This window comes from Siphateles boraxobius, unplaced genomic scaffold (assembly GCF_051911475.1).
Source record: "Siphateles boraxobius isolate OS27281-9 unplaced genomic scaffold, OSU_SipBor_1 9, whole genome shotgun sequence".
NCBI lineage: Eukaryota > Metazoa > Chordata > Actinopteri > Cypriniformes > Leuciscidae > Siphateles > Siphateles boraxobius.
This window is the reverse complement of record NW_027509219.1, coordinates 247,501-264,118: the sequence shown is the minus strand read 5'-3', so window position 1 is coordinate 264,118 and position 16,618 is coordinate 247,501. Positions and strand designations below refer to the sequence as shown.

The 16,618-nt window shown below is 42.3% G+C and overlaps 1 protein-coding gene and 1 pseudogene across 3 annotated transcripts in view; one reads left to right on the top strand and one right to left on the bottom strand.

Moving 5' to 3' along the window:
• phyhip (phytanoyl-CoA 2-hydroxylase interacting protein) overlaps positions 1 to 16,618 on the top strand; it is a 277,032-nt gene that overhangs the window by 227,361 nt on the left and 33,053 nt on the right. For 2 of the 3 annotated variants that reach the window (XR_013201130.1, XM_077223716.1), the window contains exon 1: positions 12,084 to 12,694. The exons of the other annotated variant lie outside the window; for it this stretch is intronic. The gene's annotated coding sequence lies outside the window, so the exon portion shown is untranslated. Of the gene's footprint in view, positions 1 to 12,083; positions 12,695 to 16,618 lie in introns of those variants that run through there. 3 annotated transcript variants of the gene reach the window in all.
• LOC143732211 (uncharacterized) lies at positions 7,880 to 12,743 on the bottom strand (annotated as a pseudogene).

Below are 16,618 nucleotides of genomic sequence, written 5' to 3'. Positions count from 1 at the left end.
TTCTTTAATTTCACTCCATCATCCTGTGAGAAGACGGTCATCTTCAACACAAGTGAGCATCGAGACACAACTGCAGAGAGCATCCGTGCGTTCTGGCAGTCAGAAGTCGTTGTGTTTGGTGTGTTTGTGATTGTCGTGTTCTAGCGGTCAGAAGTCGTTGTGTTTGGTGTGTTTGTGATTGTCGTGTTCTGGTGGTCAGAAGTCGTTGTGTTTGGTGTGTTTGTGATTGTCGTGTTCTGGCGGTCAGAAGTCGTTGTGTTTGGTGTGTTTGTGATTGTCGTGTTCTAGCGGTCAGAAGTCGTTGTGTTTGGTGTGTTTGTGATTGTCGTGTTCTGACGGTCAGAAGTCGTTGTGTTTGGTGTGTTTGTGATTGTCGTGTTCTGGCGGTCAGAAGTCGTTGTGTTTGGTGTGTTTGTGATTGTCGTGTTCTGGTGGTCAGAAGTCGTTGTGTTTGGTGTGTTTGTGATTGTCGTGTTCTAGCGGTCAGAAGTCGTTGTGTTTGGTGTGTTTGTGATTGTCGTGTTCTAGCGGTCAGAAGTCGTTGTGTTTGATGTGTTTGTGATTGTCATGTTCTAGCGGTCAGAAGTCGTTGTGTTTGGTGTGTTTTTGTTGATTGTCGTGTTCTAGCGGTCAGAAGTCGTTGTGTTTGATGTGTTTGTGATTGTCGTGTTCTAGCGGTCAGAAGTCGTTGTGTTAGATGTGTTTGTGATTGTCGTGTTCTAGCGGTCAGAAGTCGTTGTGTTTGATGTGTTTGTGATTGTCGTGTTCTAGCGGTCAGAAGTCGTTGTGTTAGATGTGTTTGTGATTGTCGTGTTCTAGCGGTCAGAAGTCGTTGTGTTTGGTGTGTTTGTGATTGTCATGTTCTGGCGGTCAGAAGTCGTTGTGTTTGGTGTGTTTGTGATTGTCGTGTTCTAGCGGTCAGAAGTCGTTGTGTTTGGTGTGTTTTTGTTGATTGTCGTGTTCTTGTGGTCAGAAGTCGTTGTGTTTGGTGTGTTTGTGATTGTCATGTTCTGGCAGTCAGAAGTTGTTGTGTTTGATGTGTTTGTGATTGTCGTGTTCTAGCGGTCAGAAGTCGTTGTGTTTGGTGTGTTTGTGATTGTCATGTTCTGGCGGTCAGAAGTAGTTGTGTTTGGTGTGTTTGTGATTGTCGTGTTCTAGCGGTCAGAAGTCGTTGTGTTTGGTGTGTTTGTGATTGTCATGTTCTGGCGGTCAGAAGTCGTTGTGTTTGGTGTGTTTGTGATTGTCGTGTTCTAGCGGTCAGAAGTCGTTGTGTTTGGTGTGTTTGTGATTGTCGTGTTCTGGCGGTCAGAAGTCGTTGTGTTTGGTGTGTTTGTGATTGTCGTGTTCTAGCGGTCAGAAGTCGTTGTGTTTGGTGTGTTTGTGATTGTCGTGTTCTAGCGGTCAGAAGTCGTTGTGTTTGGTGTGTTTGTGATTGTCGTGTTCTGGCGGTCAGAAGTCGTTGTGTTTGGTGTGTTTTTGTTGATTGTCATGTTCTGGCGGTCAGAAGTCGTTGTGTTTGTGTTGATTGACAAAAAACAAAGATCACAGCAGAACAACAGAATCTCAACGGAAAAAATAACCGCATTACTGAATGATTCAGCGCTTTGGCTGAATAGGTTGAGTCAAAGATTCAATGACCCATTAAACAACTGCCTTATTCCTGAACGATTCAGCCGTTTTAACAAATCATTTGAATAAATGACTCAATAACTCACTCATTAAGACGGGCACCTGACGCCCCCTACTGGTGGTTTAGTTTCGTGTTTAAAAGTAGGCTATCATTCTATTTGAATATTCAAAAAATATTTAAAACAATCTCATAACATTATTTAATGCAGTTGTAAAATTTCAGTGTAAATTAATTAATTTGATTGGTAACAGCCATATAGTTTCTTATTATTTCAATTGAATTTATTGATCAAATTTAAAAATTTAAAATGAAAGATGAAGCATATATTTAAACCGATTAGGAAAAAATGCTCTTCATAAAGGTTAAAATATCATAAATATGCAGATTTAAATATGCAAAAGCTGACTGAACACTGATGAGAATATTGCTTCAGGATAATTTGTATTTACAACACACAAAAAATCCAAATTTTTTCTGGACAAGCAATTTTTTTACTTGGACAAGTGAATGACCGATTTACTTGTTTGAACGACAAGCATATGAAAAGCCTTAATGTTGAGCCCGGAGTTATATTTTATATAGGTCTGTTATTATGTTTACAGTGCCTAGCATATGTTAACACACCCATGCTAAAGTTGAGTAAAAAGAGGAATAAAAAATCATCTTTTGGAAATTGATCTTAATGCCTTAATTTAAAAAATGAGGAAAAATCCAACCTTTAAGGACACCAATTTTCTTGGTGAATGAATAATGTATCGTAAATAAATAAATGTTCTTCCTTAAAATACAGGTTGCATAAGTCAGGACACCTCTATGTTAAATTCCCATATAGACAGGCAGATTTTTATTTTTAAAGGCCACTTGTTTCATGGATCAGGATAATATGCATCCTGATAAAGTTCTCTTGGCCTTTGGAATTAAAATATCCCACATCATCACATTCCCTTCACCATATCTAGAGATTGTCTTGGTTTATTTGAGCTAGGCTAATAGCTGGTATGATTTGCATTGCATGCAACCTGTATTTTAAGGAAGAACATTTATTTATTTACGATACATTATTCATTCACAAAGAAAATTGGTGTCCTTAAAGGTTGGATTTTTCCTCATTTTTTAAATTAAGGCATTAAGATCAATTTCCAAAGGATGATTTTTTATTCCTCTTTTTAGTCAACTTTAGCATGGGTGTGTTCAGATGCTAGGCACTGTATGTGGCGAGCCTGAGCATAGTTTCACACATCAGCCCAGTCTATTCTATAAAGTTAGTGATACGCCTGGTCAAGGTTTTTTTGCACATTAATCTGACAATAAATGTGGCACACCCAGTTTTTCTTATGCACACCCAGAGACGCTTTTCTGGCTACGCTAGTGTGTTTGTGTTGATTGTCGTGTTCTTGCGGTCAGAAGTCGTTGTGTTTGGTGTGTTTGTGATTGTCGTGTTCTGGCGGTCAGAAGTCGTTATGTTTGGTGTTTGTGTTGATTGTCGTGTTCTGGCAGTCAGAAGTCATTGTGTTTGGTGTGTTTGTGATTGTCGTGTTCTGGCAGTCAGAAGTCGTTGTGTTTGGTGTGTTTGTGATTGTCGTGTTCTGGCGGTCAGAAGTCGTTGTGTTTGGTGTGTTTGTGTTGATTGTCGTGTTCTGGCGGTCAGAAGTCGTTATGTTTGGTGTGTTTGTGTTGATTGTCGTGTTCTGGCGGTCAGAAGTCGTTGTGTTTGTGATTGTCGTGTTCTGGCGGTCACAAGTCGTTATGTGTTGGATGTGTTTGTGATTGTCGTGTTCTGGTGGTCAGAAGTCGTTGTGTTTGGTGTGTTTTTGTTGATTGTCGTGTTCTGGTGGTCAGAAGTCGTTGTGTTTGGTGTGTTTGTGATTGTCGTGTTCTGGCGGTCAGAAGTCGTTGTGTTTGGTGTGTTTGTGTTGATTGTCGTGTTCTGGCGGTCAGAAGTCGTTGTGTTTGTGATTGTCGTGTTCTGGCGGTCAGAAGTCGTTATGTGTTGGATGTGTTTGTGATTGTCGTGTTCTGGTGGTCAGAAGTCGTTGTGTTGGATGTGTTTGTGATTGTCGTGTTCTGGTGGTCAGAAGTCGTTGTGTTGGATGTGTTTGTGATTGTCGTGTTCTGGCGGTCAGAAGTCGTTGTGTTTGGTGTGTTTGTGATTGTCGTGTTCTGGCGGTCAGAAGTCGTGTTTGGTGTGTGTTTGTGTTCATTGTCGTGTTCTGGCGGTCAGAAGTCGTTGTGTTTGGTGTGTTTGTGTTGATTGTCGTGTTCTGGCGGTCAGAAGTCGTTGTGTTTGGTGTGTTTGTGTTGATTGTCGTGTTCTGGCGGTCAGAAGTCGTTGTGTCTGTGATTGTCGTGTTCTGGCGGTCAGAAGTCGTTATGTGTTGGATGTGTTTGTGATTGTCGTGTTCTGGTGGTCAGAAGTCGTTGTGTTGGATGTGTTTGTGATTGTCGTGTTCTGGTGGTCAGAAGTCGTTGTGTTGGATGTGTTTGTGATTGTCGTGTTCTGGCGGTCAGAAGTTGTTGTGTTTGGTGTGTTTGTGATTGTCGTGTTCTGGTGGTCAGAAGTCGTTGTGTTTGGTGTGTTTGTGATTGTCGTGTTCTAGCGGTCAGAAGTCGTTGTGTTTGATGTGTTTGTGATTGTCGTGTGCTGGCGGTCAGAAGTCGTTGTGTTTGGTGTGTTTGTGTTGATTGTCGTGTTCTGGCGGTCAGAAGTCGTTGTGTTTGTGATTGTCGTGTTCTGGCGGTCAGAAGTCGTTATGTGTTGGATGTGTTTGTGATTGTCGTGTTCTGGTGGTCAGAAGTCGTTGTGTTGGATGTGTTTGTGATTGTCGTGTTCTGGCGGTCAGAAGTCGTTATGTGTTGGATGTGTTTGTGATTGTCGTGTTCTGGTGGTCAGAAGTCGTTGTGTTGGATGTGTTTGTGATTGTCGTGTTCTGGCGGTCAGAAGTCGTTGTGTTTGATGTGTTTGTGATTGTCGTGTGCTGGTGGTCAGAAGTCGTTGTGTTTGGTGTGTTTGTGTTGATTGTCGTGTTCTGGCGGTCAGAAGTCGTTGTGTTTGTGATTGTCGTGTTCTGGCGGTCAGAAGTCGTTATGTGTTGGATGTGTTTGTGATTGTCGTGTTCTGGTGGTCAGAAGTCGTTGTGTTGGATGTGTTTGTGATTGTCGTGTTCTGGCGGTCAGAATTCGTTGTGTTTGGTGTGTTTGTGATTGTCGTGTTCTGGCGGTCAGAAGTCGTGTTTGGTGTGTGTTTGTGTTCATTGTCGTGTTCTGGCGGTCAGAAGTCGTTGTGTTTGGTGTGTTTGTGTTGATTGTCGTGTTCTGGCGGTCAGAAGTCGTTGTGTTTGGTGTGTTTGTGTTGATTGTCGTGTTCTGGCGGTCAGAAGTCGTTGTGTTTGTGATTGTCGTGTTCTGGCGGTCAGAAGTCGTTATGTGTTGGATGTGTTTGTGATTGTCGTGTTCTGGTGGTCAGAAGTCGTTGTGTTGGATGTGTTTGTGATTGTCGTGTTCTGGTGGTCAGAAGTCGTTGTGTTGGATGTGTTTGTGATTGTCGTGTTCTGGCGGTCAGAAGTTGTTGTGTTTGGTGTGTTTGTGATTGTCGTGTTCTGGTGGTCAGAAGTCGTTGTGTTTGGTGTGTTTGTGATTGTCGTGTTCTAGCGGTCAGAAGTCGTTGTGTTTGATGTGTTTGTGATTGTCGTGTGCTGGCGGTCAGAAGTCGTTGTGTTTGGTGTGTTTGTGATTGTCGTGTTCTGGTGGTCAGAAGTCGTTGTGTTTGGTGTGTTTGTGTTGATTGTCGTGTTCTGGCGGTCAGAAGTCGTTGTGTTTGTGATTGTCGTGTTCTGGCGGTCAGAAGTCGTTATGTGTTGGATGTGTTTGTGATTGTCGTGTTCTGGTGGTCAGAAGTCGTTGTGTTTGGTGTGTTTGTGATTGTCGTGTTCTGGCGGTCAGAAGTCGTGTTTGGTGTGTGTTTGTGTTCATTGTCGTGTTCTGGCGGTCAGAAGTCGTTGTGTTTGGTGTGTTTGTGTTGATTGTCGTGTTCTGGCGGTCAGAAGTCGTTGTGTTTGGTGTGTTTGTGTTGATTGTCGTGTTCTGGCGGTCAGAAGTCGTTGTGTTTGTGATTGTCGTGTTCTGGCGGTCAGAAGTCGTTATGTGTTGGATGTGTTTGTGATTGTCGTGTTCTGGTGGTCAGAAGTCGTTGTGTTGGATGTGTTTGTGATTGTCGTGTTCTGGTGGTCAGAAGTCGTTGTGTTGGATGTGTTTGTGATTGTCGTGTTCTGGCGGTCAGAAGTTGTTGTGTTTGGTGTGTTTGTAATTGTCGTGTTCTGGTGGTCAGAAGTCGTTGTGTTTGGTGTGTTTGTGATTGTCGTGTTCTAGCGGTCAGAAGTCGTTGTGTTTGATGTGTTTGTGATTGTCGTGTGCTGGCGGTCAGAAGTCGTTGTGTTTGGTGTGTTTGTGATTGTCGTGTTCTGGTGGTCAGAAGTCGTTGTGTTTGGTGTGTTTGTGTTGATTGTCGTGTTCTGGCGGTCAGAAGTCGTTGTGTTTGTGATTGTCGTGTTCTGGCGGTCAGAAGTCGTTATGTGTTGGATGTGTTTGTGATTGTCGTGTTCTGGCGGTCAGAAGTCGTTGTGTTTGGTGTGTTTGTGATTGTCGTGTTCTGGCGGTCAGAAGTCGTGTTTGGTGTGTGTTTGTGTTCATTGTCGTGTTCTGGCGGTCAGAAGTCGTTGTGTTTGGTGTGTTTGTGATTGTCGTGTTCTGGCGGTCAGAAGTCGTTGTGTTTGGTGTGTTTGTGATTGTTGTGTTCTGGCGGTCAGAAGTCGTTGTGTTTGGTGTGTTTGTGTTCATTGTCGTGTTCTGGCGGTCAGAAGTCGTTGTGTTTGGTGTGTTTGTGTTGATTGTCGTGTTCTGGCGGTCAGAAGTCGTTGTGTTTGTGATTGTCGTGTTCTAGCGGTCAGAAGTCGTTGTGTTTGGTGTGTTTGTGTTGATTGTCGTGTTCTGGCGGTCAGAAGTCATTGTGTTTGGTGTGTTTGTGTTGATTGTCGTGTTCTGGCGGTCAGAAGTCGTTGTGTTGGATGTGTTTGTGATTGTCGTGTTCTGGTGGTCAGAAGTCGTTGTGTTTGTGTTGATTGTCGTGTTCTGGCGGTCAGAAGTCGTTGTGTTTGGTGTGTTTGTGTTCATTGTCGTGTTCTGGCGGTCAGAAGTCGTTGTGTTTGTGATTGTCGTGTTCTGGCGGTCAGAAGTCGTTGTGTTAGGTGTGTTTGTGTTAATTGTCGTGTTCTGGCGGTCAGAAGTCGTTGTGTTTGATGTGTTTGTGATTGTCGTGTTCTAGCGGTCAGAAGTCGTGTTTGATGTGTTTGTGATTGTCGTGTTCTGGCGGTCAGAAGTCGTTGTGTTTGGTGTGTTTGTGTTGATTGTCGTGTTCTGGCGATCAGAAGTCGTTGTGTTTGGTGTGTTTGTGTTGATTGTCGTGTTCTGGCGATCAGAAGTCGTTGTGTTTGGTGTGTTTGTGTTGATTGTCGTGTTCTGGCGATCAGAAGTCGTTGTGTTTGGTGTGTTTGGTGTGTTTGTGATTGTCGTGTTCTGGCGGTCAGAAGTCGTTGTGTTTGGTGTGTTTGTGTTGATTGTCGTGTTCTGGCGATCAGAAGTCGTTGTGTTTGGTGTGTTTGGTGTGTTTGTGTTGATTGTCATGTTCTGGCAGTCAGAAGTCGTTGTGTTTGATGTGTTTGTGTTGATTGTCGTGTTCTGGTGGTCAGAAGTCGTTGTGCTTGATGTGTTTGTGTTGATTGTCGTGTTCTGGTGGTCAGAAGTCGTTGTGTTTGTGATTGTCGTGTTCTGGCGGTCAGAAGTCGTTGTGTTTGGTGTGTTTGTGATTGTCGTGTTCTGGTGGTCAGAAGTCGTTGTGTTTGGTGTGTTTGTGATTGTCGTGTTCTGGTGGTCAGAAGTCGTTGTGTTTGGTGTGTTTGTCGTGTTCTGGCAGTCAGAAGTCGTTGTGTTTGGTGTGTTTGTGTTGATTGTCGTGTTCTAGCGGTCAGAAGTCGTTGTGTTTGGTGTGTTTGTGATTGTCGTGTTCTGGTGGTCAGAAGTCGTTGTGTTTGGTGTGTTTGTGATTGTCGTGTTCTGGCGGTCAGAAGTCGTTGTGTTTGGTGTGTTTGTCGTGTTCTGGTGGTCAGAAGTCGTTGTGTTTGGTGTGTTTGCGTTAATTGTCGTGTTCTGGCAGTCAGAAGTCGTTGTGTTTGGTGTGTTTGTGTTGATTGTCGTGTTCTAGCGGTCAGAATTCGTTGTGTTTGGTGTGTTTGTGATTGTCGTGTTCTGGTGGTCAGAAGTCGTTGTGTTTGGTGTGTTTGTGATTGTCGTGTTCTTGCGATCAGAAGTCGTTGTGTTTGGTGTGTTTGTGATTGTCGTGTTCTGGTGGTCAGAAGTCGTTGTGTTTGATGTGTTTGTGATTGTCGTGTTCTGGTGGTCAGAAGTCGTTGTGTTTGGTGTGTTTGTGATTGTCGTGTTCTAGCGGTCAGAAGTCGTTGTGTTTGGTGTGTTTGTGATTGTCGTGTTCTGGCGGTCAGAAGTCGTTGTGTTTGATGTGTTTGTGATTGTCGTGTTCTAGCGGTCAGAAGTCGTTGTGTTTGGTGTGTTTGTGATTGTCGTGTTCTAGCGGTCAGAAGTCGTTGTGTTTGGTGTGTTTGTGATTGTCGTGTTCTAGCGGTCAGAAGTCGTTGTGTTTGGTGTGTTTGTGATTGTCGTGTTCTGGTGGTCAGAAGTCGTTGTGTTTGGTGTGTTTGTGATTGTCGTGTTCTGGTGGTCAGAAGTCGTTGTGTTTGATGTGTTTGTGATTGTCGTGTTCTGGTGGTCAGAAGTCGTTGTGTTTGGTGTGTTTGTGATTGTCGTGTTCTGGCGGTCAGAAGTCGTTGTGTTTGGTGTGTTTGTGATTGTCGTGTTCTGGTGGTCAGAAGTCGTTGTGTTTGGTGTGTTTGTGATTGTCGTGTTCTGGTGGTCAGAAGTCGTTGTGTTTGGTGTGTTTGTGATTGTCGTGTTCTAGCGGTCAGAAGTCGTTGTGTTTGGTGTGTTTGTGATTGTCGTGTTCTGGTGGTCAGAAGTCGTTGTGTTTGTGATTGTCGTGTTCTGGTGGTCAGAAGTCGTTGTGTTTGATGTGTTTGTCGTGTTCTGGTGGTCAGAAGTCGTTGTGTTTGATGTGTTTGTCGTGTTCTGGTGGTCAGAAGTCTTTGTGTTTGGTGTGTTTGCGTTGATTGTCGTGTTCTGGCGATCAGAAGTCGTTGTGTTTGGTGTGTTTGTGATTGTCGTGTTCTGGTGGTCAGAAGTCGTTGTGTTTGGTGTGTTTGTGATTGTCGTGTTCTGGCGATCAGAAGTCGTTGTGTTTGATGTGTTTGTCGTGTTCTGGTGGTCAGAAGTCGTTGTGTTTGATGTGTTTGTCGTGTTCTGGTGGTCAGAAGTCTTTGTGTTTGGTGTGTTTGCGTTGATTGTCGTGTTCTGGCGATCAGAAGTCGTTGTGTTTGGTGTGTTTGCGTTGATTGTCGTGTTCTGGCGGTCAGAAGTCGTTGTGTTTGGTGTGTTTGCGTTGATTGTCGTGTTCTGGTGGTCAGAAGTCTTTGTGTTTGGTGTGTTTGCGTTGATTGTCGTGTTCTGGCGATCAGAAGTCGTTGTGTTTGGTGTGTTTGCGTTGATTGTCGTGTTCTGGCGGTCAGAAGTCGTTGTGTTTGGTGTGTTTGCGTTGATTGTCGTGTTCTGGCAGTCAGAAGTCTTTGTGTTTGGTGTGTTTGCGTTGATTGTCGTGTTCTGGTAGTCAGAAGTCGTTGTGTTTGGTGTGTTTGTGTTGATTGTCGTGTTCTAGCGGTCAGAAGTCGTTGTGTTTGGTGTGTTTGTGATTGTCGTGTTCTGGTGGTCAGAAGTCGTTGTGTTTGGTGTGTTTGTGATTGTCGTGTTCTTGCGATCAGAAGTCGTTGTGTTTGGTGTGTTTGTGATTGTCGTGTTCTGGTGGTCAGAAGTCGTTGTGTTTGATGTGTTTGTGATTGTCGTGTTCTGGTGGTCAGAAGTCGTTGTGTTTGGTGTGTTTGTGATTGTCGTGTTCTAGCGGTCAGAAGTCGTTGTGTTTGGTGTGTTTGTGATTGTCGTGTTCTGGTGGTCAGAAGTCGTTGTGTTTGGTGTGTTTGTGATTGTCGTGTTCTTGCGATCAGAAGTCGTTGTGTTTGGTGTGTTTGTGATTGTCGTGTTCTGGTGGTCAGAAGTCGTTGTGTTTGGTGTGTTTGTGATTGTCGTGTTCTGGTGGTCAGAAGTCGTTGTGTTTGGTGTGTTTGTGATTGTCGTGTTCTAGCGGTCAGAAGTCGTTGTGTTTGGTGTGTTTGTGATTGTCGTGTTCTGGTGGTCAGAAGTCGTTGTGTTTGGTGTGTTTGTGATTGTCGTGTTCTGGCGATCAGAAGTCGTTGTGTTTGATGTGTTTGTCGTGTTCTGGTGGTCAGAAGTCGTTGTGTTTGATGTGTTTGTCGTGTTCTGGTGGTCAGAAGTCTTTGTGTTTGGTGTGTTTGCGTTGATTGTCGTGTTCTGGCGGTCAGAAGTCGTTGTGTTTGGTGTGTTTGCGTTGATTGTCGTGTTCTGGTGGTCAGAAGTCTTTGTGTTTGGTGTGTTTGCGTTGATTGTCGTGTTCTGGCGGTCAGAAGTCGTTGTGTTTGGTGTGTTTGCGTTGATTGTCGTGTTCTGGTGGTCAGAAGTCATTGTGTTTGGTGTGTTTGCGTTGATTGTCGTGTTCTGGCGGTCAGAAGTCGTTGTGTTTGGTGTGTTTGCGTTGATTGTCGTGTTCTGGCGGTCAGAAGTCGTTGTGTTTGGTGTGTTTGCGTTGATTGTCGTGTTCTGGCGGTCAGAAGTCGTTGTGTTTGGTGTGTTTGCGTTGATTGTCGTGTTCTGGCGGTCAGAAGTCGTTGTGTTTGGTGTGTTTGCGTTGATTGTCGTGTTCTGGCAGTCAGAAGTCTTTGTGTTTGGTGTGTTTGCGTTGATTGTCGTGTTCTGGCGGTCAGAAGTCGTTGTGTTTGGTGTGTTTGCGTTGATTGTCGTGTTCTGGCAGTCAGAAGTCTTTGTGTTTGGTGTGTTTGCGTTGATTGTCGTGTTCTGGCGGTCAGAAGTCGTTGTGTTTGGTGTGTTTGCGTTGATTGTCGTGTTCTGGCGGTCAGAAGTCGTTGTGTTTGGTGTGTTTGCGTTGATTGTCGTGTTCTGGCAGTCAGAAGTCTTTGTTTTTGGTGTGTGTTGTGTTTGTCATGTGTTGGCTTTGTAGGGATGCACTGCTTGTGAGCATATGGTCAGTTCCTCTGTAGGTTGAGGCATCGGAGCGTCCCGTCCTTGAGTTACTCACGCACGAGTGGACATTGATATATCAGGGAAGCAGTGAGTTATGGATGATTCGAGACTCTGGCTCTCAGTTGCGTTGGCGATAACATAGGCTACAGTTAACACGCTTATTTACACCAGTGATTTTATTAAAGTCAGCTTCATTTCTGTTTTTGTGTGTGAGAGTATAGATTTATATTACATGGGAAACGGATTGATAAACTGTAACATATAGTCCACTGGAGACAAGTGTGCAGAACCCAAGTGCAGTTTGCATTTATTTTATTTTTTAAGGTAAAATCACATTTATAATTGACTGTAGAGTAGTTGTTGAATTATTTCCCGTTTAATACATAATTATTTTAAAATCTGTTTTTTTTTTGTCTGACCATAAAAAAATATTTTAAAGAAAAACAGTATGTCAGTGCATTGTCACTGGATAGACAAATCAATGTTGCTCAAGGCAACCTTTTCACTAATATGACTTGATATGTAATACAGATATCAGTTTACATCCACTTTTCCGCTGCCGATCTGTTACGTGAGATCACGTGATCATGGTGGAATCATATCAAGGCGCTTCCTCTGGCACGATAATCTTAATAACATTGTGTAGTGTGTGTGATGCGCCGCGATTTTCAAATATTGTAGTGTGAGCATGTTTAAGATTTGAGGGAAGAAAATCTGCAAAATTCTCCTTAAGTGTGTGCTGCAACCAGATTTCAAAATCGGTTAGGATTTTAAAACTCCTGTAGTGTGAGCCAGGCATAAGGGTGCATCTTTGAATTGGGACGTCCTTCGTCGTGACTCAATCGGCCTTCAAATACGGCCTCGGAGGATGCAGCCTTCACATTGGGGGACAGCTAATGAGTGAAGGCAGGGTTCGTACAAGGTGCTTAAAGTGCTTGAATTTGACTTTTAATTGAAATTTAAGTCCTGGAAAACCCTTGAAAACAGACATATTTTTGAAGAGGTACTTGAAAAGTGCTTGAATTATTAAAAATAGGGATGCACCGATACCGAGCTCATGTAAAAATACTCCGAATCCAACAACCGATAGGCCTACCAGCCAGCGTGTGTATAGTAACACACAGCTGTGGTGCGCGAGCTCCTGACAGAGGAAACCGCGCAGTGGATTGAGCGCGCAGCGGCACAGACGCGCGAGCTGGTCGAGCACATCCTTTAAACCAGCGGTTCTCAAACTGGGGGCCACTAGATGGCGCTAGGGGGGCCGCAAAGAAATTCTAGAATATGAAATTATTTTTAAAAATTATTTTACCTGTATGTAAGTTAGGATTGTCCAATGTGAACTATGATGTATTTTTTTAAAAATTAAATATTTTAAAAATATTATCAATTATACATATCATATTACGCTGAAACGTCACCAAACCGTTGAGGTAGCCTATAGTGAACACATCGACATGAACACGCTGATAAATGCCAAGACTATTTAAAATGGACAAGTTTTTAGATAGAGGATGCAGTGTCTCGGCTGAGAAGGTCACAACAGAAGAGCCCAGCGTGAAAAAAACGAAACTGCGTAAATTTGACGACTCGTACATAAAATATGGCGTTATGGAATATAGTGACGGCAGACCACAGTGCACACTGTGCTTGAAGATTTTATCCGTTGAAGCACTGAAACCATATAAACTCGACCGACATCTCACAACAATTCATCCGGAGCATGCAAATAAAAGTAAGGATTTTTTTCAGAGAAAGAAAGAAGAATACGTCAAGCAAAAGGTACGACTGACTAACATCACGACAATACCTGAGAAAGCACAGCATGCATCTTATCTTGCAGCCCTGCGAATAGCCAAATGTAAAAAAACCTCACCAAGTCGGAGAGGAATTAATACTTCCAGCAGCAGTGGATATGTATGGAGGACCAGCTCTACCATATTTAAAAATAAATACATAAATAAATAAATGCTCAATAAATAAATAAGCATACAATGAATTGCCCCAAAAAATACAATAAACAAATAAATGTAGGTAGAAATTAAATTATACAGTGAGACATAAATGTATCTCTTAATTAGCTTCTTTATGTATTCACCTTTGTAATAATTACCTTATTTATTTATGTGCATGTTATAATATTTTTGTCTGTTTTATTCTTCCTTTGTATTTTTTTACCCTATTTATTTCTTCAATGCTATTTATTTCTGCCTGTCGTTTTTACATTTCTGTATGCATTTCTGCCTCATTATGCAAATGAGGAGGGGCTGTGTCTTAAGGGGGTCAACTTCTGCCCATTGGTTGGTTAGCATTTTACTGCATCGGTCAAATCAACACTATCACTTGCTGTTGCTGTCTTGCACTTGACCTAACAAATTAGGTCTAGGCCTAATAGCATATCATTGTGCAAATTTACTTAATTTATACCTAGTAGGTCAGACTCAGAGGTCATGAGGGCCAGAATACAACCAGCATCATCATCAAGAATGAAGAGGTGAACATCAGGGACGTGCAGAGAGTTCCTCAGGGGCAGTGGCTCAAATGTAAAAAAAAGGGCATATGGCATCACATAAATAAATAAATTATATCAAATAGTATATTAAAATAGAAAACCATTATTTTAAATTGTAATAATTTTTTTTCTATATTTTTTATCAAATAAATGCAGGCTTGATGCACATATGGGACTTCTTAAAAAAAAAAAAGTAATGTGTGTGCAAATGTTTGACCAGTAGTACTGTACTATTAAACTATTGCTGCAAAATTATCAAAAATGTTAAAATAATAAAGTCACCATTTCGCGTGTTGTTGTCAGCCTACACTTCACATAATAGGCCTGTACGCCTGGGCTTCATTTAACAAACTATGATAGTTTCATCAAATGGTAAACGATGTATCAATATAGACTAAATACAAGTGACTTGAATACTATACTTACCATTAATACTACTTTTGGTGCTGGTTTTGTGCAGTGATTTGTAGTGAATTAACACCCATTAGTTCAACGACACAGATTCAGATCGCTTTTAAAATTTTAAAACGATTTATTTATAAATGACTGGAAAATTACGCTCCACTTCACATTGTCCGATGAAATTTGAACTTGTTGTGCCAGATGACGATAGGTCGGTGTATTATACATGACAAACAGGCTTCAACTAATTATGTAATATTTTTTAAATATGTGATGTGGATTTTTAATAGAATCGACACAAAACCTTTTATTATTGTGAAGAAAAAAAAGTTGAAAAATTGTTTGGTTTATTTTGTTTCCTGCCGTCGAGCCATATTTGGCTCTAGAGTATCGGTTCTCGAGCAGACTGTGGGATACCCACGATTACACTAGTGCATTTTCATTTTAAAACGCATAGCTTTTGCTACGGTTATGCCTGCCGTCCACACACACACTACTCCGCGGTTTTAGACCCTCGAAAACGGAGACTGACCCCGTCAGTCAAGACCTTATTTTTTTAATTTCGAGCATTGATGTTTCTTGTAATGTTAGCCATAGTTATTTATTTCTTGATGTTGGTGTCTGCGTTTTTTAAAGCCTTCTCCCGCGGACGCAGTGACGTTTTTAAGCACGAACCCGAATCGCCGTTGCTAGGAGGGCGCCAGCGCCTCTGCCTCGCGAGTGGATGATAGCCCTGAAGACGCCTAGCACCCGAATCGTCCCGCGAGCTGTTCGTTTAATAGTCGAATCGGAAGAAAGCGAACATTTTGACAAAAATAAAAAGCGAGGCGGAATAAATTTTGCCATTGCGCACCGCCACAATAAAATAAACATAGAGGAAACACTGCATTGTGGAATAACTCCCCAAATTCCCATTCCATGATGAGCTAGCTGCAGGCGTTTCCGCTAGCTCCGTTCCGGCAGTCTGCGGTGGATCTCGTCTTCGACTGGATGAAGATTCAGCAGCTTTGAAATATCCAGTCAATTTAGGATTCTTTTTTTCAATATATCTTGGTCCCGTTGTTCTCTTAACTTTAGTAATTTACGTGTTTGTGCTCCACTTTCATGCTTTCTTTCAGCCATTCTGCCACTATGCCGTCCAGCAATAGCAGTGACGTGAATGAAAATGATTGACATGATTTGACCAGCAGCAGCTGATAGGATAACCAATTCACGTCCACGGAGAGCGATCGCGGATAGGTCTGTCCTACGCACCGAAACCTTTTTACAATGCAACAAAATATTTAAAGAGCATCAAGCTATTAAAATCTATATTATGTATAGTCACAGATAATTTAACAGTATATTAGTCAGTAATTTTTATTAGGTTAAACAGTGATTAGATAATGTTTTTAATTTAACGTTCACAATTGGTCTGGGCGTCTGGCCCATCCAAACTGGAATCCCGGCGCCGTGCCGTGCCTGGTTCGCGCTTAAGAAAAAAAAAAAAAAAATGTCTGGCCAATCCGAGGCCCCCTGAACACGTGGGGCCCCTAGGCTGCAGCCTATGTAAGCCTGTGCATTAATCCGCGCCTATATGCGGAAGTGTTTTATTGACTAAACGTGACGCACGTAGATACATTGGGTGCTTCTCAATATCCCTCCTCATCTCCTCGCTCCTCTGTCCTCCATCCTATGACCCGGAAACCAATCAAGCACAGCCATCTGAAGGACATCTCAATTCTCTAATTGCACCGCGAGGAGTCGAGGAGTGAGGAGGCTTTCAGAGGAGTTATGAGCGATGATACACAGGTGTATCCTATGCGGAAGTGTTTTATTGACTAAACGTGACGCACGTATACATTCTCCTCCCCCTTCACATCGTCACAATCTTTTTAATTTATAGTTTACCTTTGCAGTTTATATAAACCACACATCTCACATATTTCAACAGGGTATCTTGCTTTATTATTATTCATTATGAATTTCTTAAATAAACAAACTTCAACAACATAAGGGCAGATCCTTTGAGCGCTGCTGATGACGCTGTGAAGTGACGCTCGAGTGATCAAGTATTCCAATGTATAAAAAAAGCTTTCATTCGATTCCTCAGTCCTCATTTTCTTTCCTTGCGTCCTTCCCTCACAACCTACAGGGGGAGGAGCGAGGCGCTAGGAAAGGAAGCGAGAAAAGGAAACGAGGATGCACAAATAAGAAATGAGAAGCACCCAAAGTCAGTTATATCTCAAGTGAACCATGTTCAAATAGGGTCTGTGCGTTCGGTCAGCAGTTTAACAAACCAACTGCAGTTTTAATGTTAATCAAACAATGGACAAATAAATTACTCACTGCTCTTGACTAAATAGGCTGCCCTTTTCAGCTTTACAAAAAGATACATCTATATTTAATTTATCCAGTTATGAAAATGCAATTTTTTCACATTTTATTACTTTACAATGCTAATAACCATGGAAATGCATTGTTACAGTCTGTAAATATCTCTTAACAACACAATGCAATCACTAGTAAGACTTTCTGGTAATAAAGTATCTGGTAAGAATATATTCTACATTAACAATGCATTAAATCACATTACACATTAATAAACCACAATTAAAGACAAATTAAGTGATGTCTCAAGTCAAGTGAATTAGCCTACGAGTCATTGGACAGGCGTCCAATCACAACTGACTTCCGGAAATGGGAAGTAACCAATGACATTTGAGGTTATTAAAACTGGAAGTCCCGCCCCTCGACTGTCAAAAATAAAGTTGTTCGAGCGAGCAAAAGCAGCAGGCGAGAGCAGATCAAGA